Below are 11,798 nucleotides of genomic sequence, written 5' to 3'. Positions count from 1 at the left end.
ACACTCCCGTCATCACACCAGAACATGTGCAAACGAGAGGGGGGGTAGGGGGTTGGGAGAGAGAGAAAAGAAAATGAGAGAGAGAGAGAGAGAGAAGAGCAATCTCAGAGCAGCAGGAGACTGTAAGCAAGACTCCAGGCTCAGAAGTTACTACAACATCCCTGTGGCTACACCCTATCCAGTCCCAAGGCTGCCCCAGATGCAGTGTGGGAGAGATCGGCAGAAAGGCAGGAAATAAGGGAGCAGCCGGAGATGTCGCCCAGTACCAAAGATTTGGGTCCGTGCTCCTTCAGTGGGGAAATGTGAGGTTGCCGGACAGGGACAGGGGGTTGTCCCTCCCATGCCCGCACAGGCCCCCCATATTGGGAAGAAAAATCAGGCAAGCATTTGCCACCCATGAAGACTTTCACTGAGCATGCTCCAATTCAAGGCCCCCACCCTCCAGCCAGGTGGCCCAAACTAGACCCAGGCTCATGACTCCACGGAATTAAGGTGGGCTTAATTCCGACAATGGGATTGACCAGTACCTCCCACCACACCTCCCCAGCCAGAGGTTTAAAATACCATGCCGGCAGGAAGGCAGTCTATTTGACCCCCCTCTCCCGGGCAGTGGCAGGTCTGGAGGATTCTCTCTGATGCCTGATACCTGATCCTTTCGTTTGGGTGGTTTTGGGAAGCAGATCTGCAGGCCTTTCTTCCTATTCCACCTTAGTCTGGATGAAACCTTTTCAGCATCATAGCAAAAGCCAAGAAATCTACCCCGGAACCACCAATACCCCCAACGTTAATGGTGTCAAGTGCTAGGGAGAAAATAGAGCAAAGACGTGGGATTCAAAATGCTGAAGTACTTGGGGGTGTCGAATGATTCGAAGGCGTGTTCAGGACCACCACGTTGCAGGGTCAGGATGGAAGACCCCAATGAAGCCTGGGAAGTGAACACAGGCTTGGGTGGAACCAGAACCACCTGTTTACGAGTTTATGAAAGTAACTATATGCTACCTTTCAGAGCTCGTAGGAGGCAACCCATTAACCAATGTCCCATTTTACTTGACCTCCTGGATAGAAATGTACCCAGGAAAGGCCATGCTTTTACCCTTCTGAGAGCTGAGGAGCTTGGGAGAGATGGCCAAAGACATTTTCACACTCGACCTTCTCCATCTGCATGCCAAACTGGTACTTCACACTCAGCTCATTGCCTGCCCTGCAAGGGCTATTTTCCCCATACTGCTCACCGAAAAGTTCTGCAGTTGGAAACCACCAGCCAGTCCATGGGAGAAAGGAGAGGTTTTCTGCTCCTGTAAAGATTTACAGCCTTGGCAACCCACGGGGACAATTCTATTCTGTCCTATAGGGTCACTATGAGCTGGAATTGACTGGACGGGTAGTGATGGTGAACGCCCTACTTTAGTGAGTGCACCCGCTGGGCTCAGCCCTTGAGCGAGATGCACTTCCTTGGGTGCTGCTCATAATGGTCCAGACACAAGTAATTTGACCTCCACATATTTCACCAACAATGATGAGAGAGTCAATATCCCCAACAGACACGCTCCTGCCAAGGAGATGAACGAGAGACACATCGTAGTCACTGGGTCACAGGCGTGTTGAAATCTAGCTGGGCGTGTATCATCAGTTTCCCCCAAATCCAGGGACAAGGAATATTCCTTGACTGGGGCCATCTCCTGCTCCCTAGAAGTAGTTCCCTAATCCATAGTTTTCCCTGGTTTGTGGCTTCATCCCCGGGACTCCCTCTGGCTCCACTCTCCCAGACATTTTTCCTTTTCAATCCCTAATGGCTCATGTTTACAACTGGGGACGCTCCCTCTGCCTGCTTCCTGACCATGAAAAGCTGCAAGCCCAGAGACCTCTTTTTTTCTTTTTAAAATTTTCCTATCTTTGTCTCTTTTTTAGCCAAACAAGCAGCACTTTTGTCAAGACAATGCTCTTTAAAATGGTGTGGATTTCCTATGAAACGGATTGGGAGTGGCTCCATGCTTCAAAAGCCATGTTCATAATAATGGGCCAGGCATGACTCTTTCTACCTTGGCTGGGTGTCAGGGCTGGACCATCTAGCTACTGGCTGCCATCTCTCTGACGTCTAAACAAAGCATCTCATAGGATAACACTTTAATCGATTCTTTGAGAGTCTCTTGGGGAGATCATCCCAGGCTCCCTGGTATTTCCCCAAAATTCTACTTGAAAATTCAACAGCCTTGGCTGTTAGACAGGGTTCTCTAGAGAAACAAAACCAGGACACTAATTTTATATATACTTAGATAGATAGATAGATAACATAAGAAATAAACAATTAATCTATAAAGCAGTACAAATGGCTCAGTGCAACTCACTTACGGGAGACAGCTAGTACACCGGCTGTCCTTCAAGTCTTGAGGGCCGCGGGGTAGTCCTCCACGGAGCAACTCAGACTATCCGGCCACAGGCAGCAAACAGCAAGCAGGTCACCAACAGTCAGCCAGATGACAGGGTCCTGCAGTCCCCAACTCAAGCGATGTACCTTCCAGTAGCGTGGTAAAGCAAGACTTGAAGGAACCTCAAGTGACAGCGACACAGTCCCCAGGTTAGGTGTCCCACAGGTAGTGTAGCTGGCAAATGGAGGCACAGAACAAGCTAGATCCAGGTTGTTCCGTTACATTTTTCTTTTCTCCACAATCACCTGGGCTGTAGTTTCACTTGCCATTCCACCCGCCGCATGGGGGGCGGGGGGATCTTGGTCTCTGACAACAGCATTTTCCTCACAACTCTTCCAGCCTTCCATTAGTGGTCTCCTTTCGTAAAAACTGCCCCCAAATGGAGTAGTCTAAAATCAGCCATCTGGCCTCAGGCTTATTGGAGCCATTGATCTCCGTAGCTTGTGGCGTCAGCGGCCTGCCTTCACCGTCACTGGGGGTAAAGGAACCCACGTGGCCTCGAATTAGTCTAGTGTTCTAGCGTGATGACAACAGGCTGAGGCTGGTTGGGCCTCGCTCACTCTCCACCAGCCTTCTTCAAGGAAACGAGCAAATGAGAGCCTTTAACGGGAGCTCTGGCAGCTTACTGGTTATGCACTGGGCTGTGATCCACAAGGTCAGCAGTTGAAAATCACCAGCTGATCTGAGGGAGAAAGATGAGATTTTTCTACTGCCGGAAAGAGTTGCCATCTCAGAAACTCCCAGGGGCTGTGCTACTCTGTGCTACAGGGTCGTTAGGAGTTTGCAGAGAGAGAGAGGGGGTAGGGGGTTGGGAGAGAGAGAAAAGAAAATGAGAGAGAGAGAGAGAGATGAGCAATCTCAGAGCAGCAGGAGACTGTAAGCAAGACCCCAGGCTCAGAAGTTACTGTAACATCCCTGTGGCTACACCCTATTCAGTCCCAAGGCTGCCCCAGATGCAGTGTGGGAGAGATCGGCAGAAAGGCAGGAAATAAGGGAGCAGCCAGAGATGTCAACCAGTACCAAAGATTTGGGTCCGTGCTCCTTCAGTGGGGAAATGTTAGGTTGCCGGACAGGGACAGGGGGTTGTCCCTCCCATGCCCGCACAGGCCCCCCATATTGGGAAGAAAAATCAGGCAAGCATTTACCACCCATGAAGACTTTCACTGAGCATGCTCCAATTCAAGGCCCCCACCCTCCATCCAGGTGGCCCAAACTAGACCCAGGCGCATGACTCCACGGAATTAAGGTGGGCTTAATTCCGACAATGGGATTGACCAGTACCTCCCACCACACCTCCCCAGCCAGAGGTTTAAAATACCATGCCGGCAGGAAGGCAGTCTATTTGACCCCCCTCTCCCGGGCAGTGGCAGGTCTGGAGGATTCTCTCCTCTCTCTTATCCTGCTCCTGCGCTCGCTCGTGCCATGCCGTGGTCTCTTTGGCCTCAGTTCACCACGTGTGGGCGCACAGTGCCATGAGGTTCCCCTTGTTCATGTGTGGGTCCCAGCGCAGCTTTAACTCGGTTTGGCATGCTTCCCTGAAGTAGCGTGTCCCCTTTTGAGACCGTAAAACCTGCAGCTTCTCCCGTCCTTTATAAAAACCCATTTGGATCACGAAAGAAAGGCATGAATAAAAAAAACTCACTGTCACGGGGTGCATTCCAATTCCCAGAGACCCACGGGGCAGCGCAGAAATGTCCCATGGGCTTCCAAGGATGTACATCTGAGGGGCTTAAACCACTGACTTTTTAGTTAACAATCACTGCCCCACCAGGACTCCTTTTATGATAAATCAAGAGTCTAAAACTTTGAAAAAGGTCTGGGTCCCTCTAGGCCAGCAGTTCTCAACCTGTGGGTCGAGACCCCTTTGGGGAATCGAACGACCCTTTCACAGGGGTCGCCTGATTCATAACAGTAGCAAAATTACAGTGATGAAGAAGCCACGAAAATAATGCTATGGTTGGGGGGTCACCACCACATGAGGAACTGTATGGAAGGGTCTCGGCACGAGGAAGGTTGAGAACCACTGCTCTAGGCCAAGGGGCCTACAGAAGATGCCCAGTCAGTATTTGGCAAGTGAACAAATACAGGAACATGCCCCTCCTGGTCTCCTCCCTGACCGGTCCTTACTGACGGAGTCACTTGAACCCGGAGGGAGAAATTATATCCTCGTGAACTCTGGCCACACATCCCAGGATATAGGACCAAGCCCAGAAAGACAATCCAAGAGGCTCCTGAGCCCTGCCTCTTCGCTGCTTGCATGTCCTGGTGCCTGGACGGGGCTCTCTCCGGAAGCTCATCAGCACACCAGCCTCACCTGCAGAGCCAGGGTGACTGACTGCTAGACCAAGGACAGAGAGGGCAAGGGAGGGCAAGGGAATGCACACAAGAGTGTCCTCACTACAAGATGACCTCTATTCCTGGTGGGAGGGGACACTGACCAGTCACAGGGTCATTGCAGGCCAGGCCATAGCAGGCCCTGTTCGCGGCACGGGTGAAAACAAGGCTCAAATCAGAACTTCATCCACGATCAGCGGCAGGCCTCTAGGGGTGCGCTACTTCCCTCAGACAGTCACTGAGTTGACATTGACCCACGCGGGAAGATTTGTCAGGACCCAGGGGCCCAGGGGACACCAAGAGAGGGAATCGAGCCGGGAGGGGGGCGGGGTCCCTTCCCCAGGGAACCCTCAAGAGAACCTTTTCCCCATTGGGCTTCCTTTCCATCGAGGCCCAATGAAGGAGAACCAAGTTTGGGGAGTGCCTCTTTGTTGGCCGAGATTACTGACCGCCAGGAAAGCACGCACATCTGTCTTGGAAGACGTATCGCTGGAAGGCTCCTTAAAAGCAAGGATGGGGAAACGGTCTGATCCGCTTTGGACGTGTCATCCGGAGGGAGTAATCCCTGAGGAAGGACTTCACGCTTAGTAGAGGGTCGGTGAAGACGAGAACTGCAACCAGATGGATCAACGCAGCGGCTGTAACAACAGACTCAACCACAACCATTGTAAGGACGGACGGCACTGGACCAAGCGGCGTGGGGTCCCAGCCACCCTAGGAGATGGAGCCGCCCTGACAGCAACGAACAATAACATCAACAATTAGCCGAGCCACTTTGCCACATTTTCCATCTTAAAGGAACACTGTCCTCCCTAGGACCCTCAGGAGCCACTGACAATTCCAGTTTCTTGCCTTTTGAGGGATCCCAGACACAAGGCTAGCCAGGCCCCAGGCCCTCAGCCTCCACTCTCCTGCTCCACCATCCCCAGGCTGCCATCCACTGGCCCTAAGTCAGTCCTGCCAGTGCACAATCTGCCCATTCCCCTGAGCTCATCAATCACTCATTTCCTCTGTCCCAGGGGACAGCAATGTATCAGAGCCAGCCCTGCCCTTGGGTGTTGTCATCATTGCTTCCAGACGTGGAAAAATGGCCCTTTTCTCTGGACAAGGGGGTGGATGCTTTCTCTCGGGAGAGGCTCTGAGAGCCTGGGAAATGCTGTCCCCCCTGGCTCCAGAGCAGCTCGGAAGGCAAAGAGACCAGTGTCTAAGGATGGAGAGCCCTCCCCACCAGTCGTCAGCTCCTCCCTGGAATTGTCTATACGTCCTTGGGAGACCGGGAGATGAGAAGGAAGAAGGCAGAGGATGGACTGGGGCACACTCACACCCACATCAACACAAGTGTGCCCCTCATCTCACGCGGGCACAGCACACATGTACACCGTGAGCATGCATGCTCACACAGGCCCACGTGACTACTTAGACACACACAGAGATTCCAACATACCAGTCAGCACGCAGACACGGGCGATGCTTGCTGACTTAGACACGCACACGCGAGCACAAAGTCTCACCTGAGCACACACCTACAGACAACAAGCACACCTGCATGGCGCCCCACAGACACTCCCGTCATCACACCAGAACATGTGCAAACACGGACACCATAAAAGGGCGCACATGCTCCTGACCAGGCATGCATGCAGCCAAGTTTGCAGGGAACCCCAGAAGCCCTACCTTCACATTAGGGGCGTGGGGGCTGAAGCCTACGAGAGGAAAGAAGGCGAGCTCCTGGGGAGCACCCGGGGAAGCACCCACCTGGAGCACTGCAAGCCCTGGGGCTGTGCACTGGCCATGCTCCCCACACTGCCCTGTCCGGGGCGGCCAGGTGAGGCGCTTCGGCAGCACAGCACCCAAACCAAAGGGGCTGCTCAGGGGGGGTCGGGGTCACCTGAGAGGGAGGGAACCAGAGACACCCTCAGCTCACCCTCACCCTCACTGGCCTCCCCCAACCCGAGCCCCAGCCCCAGACTCGCTGCGCCAGCAGATTTCCCAGGGAGGAAGGCGAGGAATCGATGGTGCTCAGAGCATTTACAGCCAGTGGGAAAGCCACGCTGGGCCTCCCTGACACCAGAAATAAATGATGCCACGGAAAGAAAACCACTCAGACGTGGCCCGAATGACCCGCCGGAGGGTGCTTTCACCTTGAGGAATTGCAGGGGCTGGTGGCAAGCAGCCCCCACCCTCCAGGTCCCCAGACCCCACAGCCCAAGCCTAGGCCACCAGCAGCCCTGCGAGGCAGCCTCTCATCCCTGGGGCGCTCGCTGGGTCTGGGGTCGGGGCGAGAACCCTGCCTTGGAGAGAGCAGCTGCTTGGAATGCTTTCACCGTGGACAGAAATAGGGTTTTGTTTTCTTCACCAGAAAGGCTGGTTTCTGTTTCGCCTCATGTCACTCTGGGGCAGCGGCTAAGCTCTAGGAAGGAAGAAGCCAGTCGGCTCGGGTGCACACAGGACCCCACCACCTGCTCAATCTCCCCCATGTGTTTCTGGGAGTCCCCAGAGGTAACCCACATGTGTCTGTGGACACGGCTGGTCAGTTGCTGTGTGACAGCTGCAGATTGCTTCCCCTTCTGCTAGGGTCTGTGGTCCCCTTTGTGTTGTGAACCCAGCCCATCACCAGACCCCTGTGGAACCTTCCAGACCTAAAGGTACCTCACAACCACACAAAGAGGCAGTCTATCTCTCCTCCAGGCCACATGCCATCCAACAGTGGTCCAGAACAGGACGACTTGGGCCCCAGTGCCTGATGGAATTCTACAGCGATCACCTTCGCAATTCTGCCCCCCCACCCCCATTCCACATCCTCTCCCACCACCCATCGTCCCAACATGAGTCCTCAGGGGTCTGCGATGGAGACAGAACCAAGACTGGGCCCAGGATGGCCCTGCACCCTGGTGATAGTCCCTGGGCAAACCCATCAGCATGGCTGCCTCTTCCCTTAGGTCAAGTCCACATCCAAGAGGATGCAGGAGGGCCTGGCCCACCAGCTGCCAGAAACACCAAGCCTCGTCTGACTCCGGGAGGTGGACGCTGGTATGACTCAGGTGAAGATCCGGAAGAGGAGTGCTGCTGGCACCTGCTCTACCTGAGTCCAGAAAGGGCCCAGCAGGCAAGAACACTGTCTGTCTCCCGGGGCGCAGATCCTTGCGCGGTGCCCAAGCTGAGCTCTCTCCAGCACGGGTGAGGAAGACTCCGTACTCCCTCCTGCTACGCCCCTCACCCCACTTCCCTCTTTTCCAGATCAACTGAAGACTGCTGGTGTGGGAAAAGGAAGGGGTTACTGATGGACCCCACCCTGGCTTGTAAGCAATGTTTCCCAAGCCCACCCCCACCCCCACGGCCTCCCTCACCAACCAGAGACAGCCCTGTGGATCTGCCACCTTGCTCTCACCCGCCTCATTTCCCCTTGAATCTGGACCCTGCCCGGGTCTGTTCTGAAAAGTGCTAATCCCGGGATCTTTGGCTTCTGTGTTTTCAGAGACGTTGTGAGTGCAGTCACCCTCCAGCTGGACGTCACCCAGTCTCCACACTCCTCTCAGACACCGCTAACCTTACCTGCGGCGCTGTCCTTCTCAGTCTCAAGCTGCCGGAAGCGGCTTCTTGGAAGAGAACAGGTCTCTAGAAGAGAAGGCTTGCACTGCAGGCAGCGCCAAGGAGAGAAAGGATGTCCTTGCCGTCTGTGGGTCCTAGCAGACCTGAGGGTCCAGGGACCAGCTCTAGGCCATGGTCCACCTAGCCCTGAAGAACGTGGAATCAGCACCGGACCAGGATCCTAGCAGACTGTGTTAGTCTGGGTACTTTAGAGAAACAAATGCACAGAAACTTGTGTCTAAGAGAGAGTTTTATATAAAGGGTAAGTGTGCATCAAGAAAACATCCCAACCCAGTGCTGCCCAAGCCCACAAGTCCAACATTAGCCCATATGTCCAACACCAATCCACAAAGTCCTCCTCCATCTCACAAAACACACGTAATGACGCCGACTGCAGGAGGAAAGCCGAATCAGTGAGCATGTAAGCATCTAAGCACTGGCAGAGGTTCTCCAGCACCCAGGGCTGCATCAGGGTGGGTCCATGCAGCTTCTCCTCAGGGATGTCTCCCAGAAAGTGAGCCTTACCAGCTGAAGCAGGGAACTGGCTAAGGCAGCTACACCCTGGTCCGACCATCAGAAAGCAAGAGACTCACAGAGCCATTTATCCCTCCGCCCTTCAATGAACCCCACATGTGTTTATCAGACCAGTTGGCACAATAAACTAACTACCTCACAGACCTTAGGGGTCTAAGCTTGGGGCTCTGATTCTCCCACCAAAGTCAGAGAGGGTGTGACTGTGGAACTGGCAGCCTAAGAAGATGTGTAAACGCTGTTGCTCTTTTGGCCAGTTCAATGCCTCCGAACAGTAATGCATGTCTCAGACTTCCCAAAGTCCCACATCTCTCCAGCTCCTGCAGCTTTGGTAACCAAGTCTGTGCCCTTGCAGTGACGCGGAGTATCCAGTGGTTAACACTCGGTGCTACAAGAAGGTATTAAGAAAATAAGTGCACAGGAAGTAGGAGGTTCACAGAGAGAGGGCCCAGCCGGACCAAGACAGTCACTGTGTAAGACGGAAGGCCTCTCAGTTGTTGACTTTGAAGACAAACATAGGAGTTTCCAGCCACAGACTCAGGGCACTTCCGGTGCTCAGGGCAGCACATCTCCGATCATGCAGGGGTGGCACTCAGCAGCTCCCTCTCTGCCTGAACACATGACAAGGCAGCGGCCACCTTTCTTCAAGGTTGTCCTTCCTGGTGCCTGGAGCCCTGGGCCAACATCATTCTAGGAGGTTCTAATAATAATCTGGTTTCAGTAGCGCAATGACCACAGGGAGAAAAAGATGTTCTAATCTCTCTCTCTCTTCTCTCCCATTCCCTTGCTCTCTTGTTCGTGCTCAGGGTGTGTGTGTGTGTGTGTATGTGTGTGTGTGTTGCGCATAGCAATATTATTTTTAAATCTCACTGCAGTTGGAGATGCTTGTCCTAAGAGGATGATCGAATTCCTCTGAGAAAGAGACCTGCTAGTCTGTTTAGGGAAAACACCTTAATGGATCTTTTAATTATGCAAAGAGTGTTCCCCTGAGCTGCTCTGGATGGAAGAGAAGGAGACAAAGAGGAAGCTAAATTGTACTGCATAATAATATAACTGGAATTTGAGGACTATCCCTGGAGGTCGCGTTAGGAAGGGGGCCCCAGCAAGAAGGAAGAAACAAGGGGTGTTGTTAGGAGGGAGGTAGCCAGTGAAGAATGCAAGCATCCCCCATCTTCCCCCAATACCCCACCCCATGCCATCCCCTATGCCTCCCCCACAGCCTGGGGACTATAGGATTCCGACAGCACCCCGGGGTCACTGGATCCCCATATCAAAGGAAGACATGCCCTAGGGGGCTGGTGGCCAGAGACCTGTGGGTTACAGATTTCAATTACTGCTGCTTCCAAGGTCTGTTGTTGTTGTTGTTGTTGTTGTTGTTGTTAGGTGCCGTTGACTCAGCTCGGACTGACAGGGACCCTATGTGCAGTAGAAGGAAACACTTCTTGGCCACTTCCCCTGTCCATCCTCACCATCATCGACTGCTGTTTGAGCTCATTCTTGCCGTCACTACGTCAATCCATCTCGTTGAGGGCCTCCCTCTTTTTTTGGCAACCCCCTGTTCTTGAGGGGGAAAGGTCCCCCATTCACATCTATTTTGTAGAGATCTACTTATTATTTGGACAAAGATAAATCACCCAGATGAGAGTGACCATCAGCATGAAGCCATAATTGGGTCCAAAGAATTCATGGCCACCCTGGTAATTATCATAGATAGAACAACCAGAGAAATTTGTCACAAAATCTGATTGGTGGCAGATTAATTCATCATGGTTACAGATGGGACTGTGGAAGCAGGACAGAGATCATGCTAGGAACTGGGACACTATTGCAGATTAGAGCATCTTACAGGCTTGGTTCTGGTTCCTCCGACCACCTGGGTCAGAGTAGGACTCTTGACCATGTCGTCCTGATACCCCGATTTCCATTAAGGGCAAACCCATGACTGCAAAGTGGACTATGGCAGATGCAGTCGGGTTAAAATTCAACCCCTTGTCATTTGATCTCCCCTTTGACACATTTTAAAACTGTTTTTACTGTTTCTGCCTTCATTTCAATGGAGGTTTTCTTCTATTTTATGTTGTTCCCTGGCTTTGGCATTTTTGTGTGTATATAAAATCCAGGATGGATGAATCTGTAGGGAAAGCAGCTGAATCGTGCTTTCTTGTGCATGTGGAAGGGACACTGGGGAGCTAATAACAAGGAGTGCAAGGGAGAACTGCTCTAAAATTGATTGTGGTGATGATTGTGCAAGTCTCCTTAATCTGACTGAACCATCGAATTGTATGATATGGGGGGAGTACATCCCAATAAAACTGCTTAAGACAAAATTAGCTGATGAAAACCCAGAGTGCTGGAAGATGCGCCCCCTGGGCCGGAAGGCACGGGACAACAGATGCCCATGGGACTCAGAAGGGCGGCACCTGACATAAAGATGGTGCAGACGGAGGCAGCATCTCATCGTGTTGTGCGTAAGGTCCTCATGAGTGAGAGCCAACTCGACAACAAGGAACCGCAATCATCTATGATGAACTAATAGGGTCACTTTTCCCCCATATCCATGCCCTAGCTAAATAAAAGGCAATCAACCTGGTAGTACCTTCCATTCCAAAGAGAGAAAATGAAGCTCTCTCTTCTGTGTATTGGCACAGGCACCTACACTTACATGGCAATACACTGTGGAAGTGGGTGGACTTGGAGCCTCTGCTCAAGCTCTGCCTCAATGCAGGAACACCTTGTTCTAACGACCTGGCCATTCTGTGATGCTCCCCCTCCCAGCATGATCGCTGAAGCCAAAATGGGTGCACAAGCAAGTGTGGTGAGGAAAGCTGATGGTGCCTGCCTATCAAAAGATATAGCATCTGGGGTCTTAAATGCTTGAAGTTAAACAAGCGGCCATCTAGCTGAGAAGCAACAAGTCCA

The sequence above is a fragment of the Echinops telfairi genome, unplaced genomic scaffold (genome assembly GCF_000313985.2).
Source record: "Echinops telfairi isolate 266 unplaced genomic scaffold, ASM31398v2 ScPeMD7_7475;HRSCAF=8513, whole genome shotgun sequence".
Classification (NCBI taxonomy): domain Eukaryota; kingdom Metazoa; phylum Chordata; class Mammalia; order Afrosoricida; family Tenrecidae; genus Echinops; species Echinops telfairi.
The sequence above is the reverse complement of the archived record's forward strand: the minus strand, read 5'-3'. Positions refer to the sequence as shown.